The following is a 1,010-nucleotide window of genomic DNA, read 5'->3' as shown; positions in this document are numbered from 1 at the left end:
CAACCAGTTAGCTGGTATCATACTAGGAGATGGGAGGCCTGGTTGAAGGGCACCCATAGGCTGAATTACAGCATTTACTCCTCTTAAGTCTGTTAACAATCTCCATTTTCCTGATTTTTTCTGTATAACAAACACTGGTGAATTCCAGGGACTAAAGGATTCTTCTATATGGCCCTTCTCTGATTGTTCTTGGACCAGATCACTTAAAACCTTTAATTTTTCTGAAGAAAGAGGCCACTGCTCAACCCAAACTGGTTTTTCTGTAGTCCATTTCAGTCGAATAGGTTCAGGAGAAACATAATTATTTTTACAAGCAGTGGCCGCTAATGAAAAGGCCGATATCCCAAACCAGATTTGTCCATTTTAATCTCAGATTCAATAGGTTCCACTCTCCCCTGATGATGTCTTCCTAATCCCAATCCGGGAATGTAACCCTGTTTCTGCAACATTTTTTGGCTTTGATGACTATATTGATCTACTGGTGGTAAGTAAATTTCTGCATGCCACTGTTGTAATAAATCACTCCCCCATAGATTGATAGGGAGTTGAGCAACATAAGATTTCAATCTAGCTGGCTGCCCATCTGGTCCTTCACAATTAAGCCATTGGGCACTCTTTTTGAGACCCTCTGCTTTTCCTAACCCAGTGACTTCAATATCAGCTGGCTGAAGAGGCCAGGTGTCTGGCCAATGTAAATGGCTAATGATTGAAACATCAGCACCAGTATCAATCAATCCTCTAAAAGACTTCCCATTTATGATAACTTGACAAGTGGGTCGTTCCTCTAGGACTTTTTCTGATAAAAACACTCCTGCCCCTCCTGTGGTATTGAATCTCTTCTGTCTAAAATTATTCCTGTCTTTTTTCTTCTGGACTCTAGGTAAAATTAAGATTTGAGCAATCCGATCCCCTTTTTTAATTTTCCAAGGAATCGCAGTGGAAACCATCACTTGTACTTTATTATCCCCGTTACTATCCAATATCCTGGTATGAACTCGAATTCCTTGTTC

This window comes from Sus scrofa, chromosome X, assembly GCF_054392235.1.
Source record: "Sus scrofa isolate SSC_HxYL_T2T_F1_AM1 chromosome X, Sscrofa_HxYL_maternal_Yorkshire_Landrace_v2.0, whole genome shotgun sequence".
NCBI classification, from domain to species: domain Eukaryota; kingdom Metazoa; phylum Chordata; class Mammalia; order Artiodactyla; family Suidae; genus Sus; species Sus scrofa.
This window is presented reverse-complemented; position numbering follows the sequence as displayed.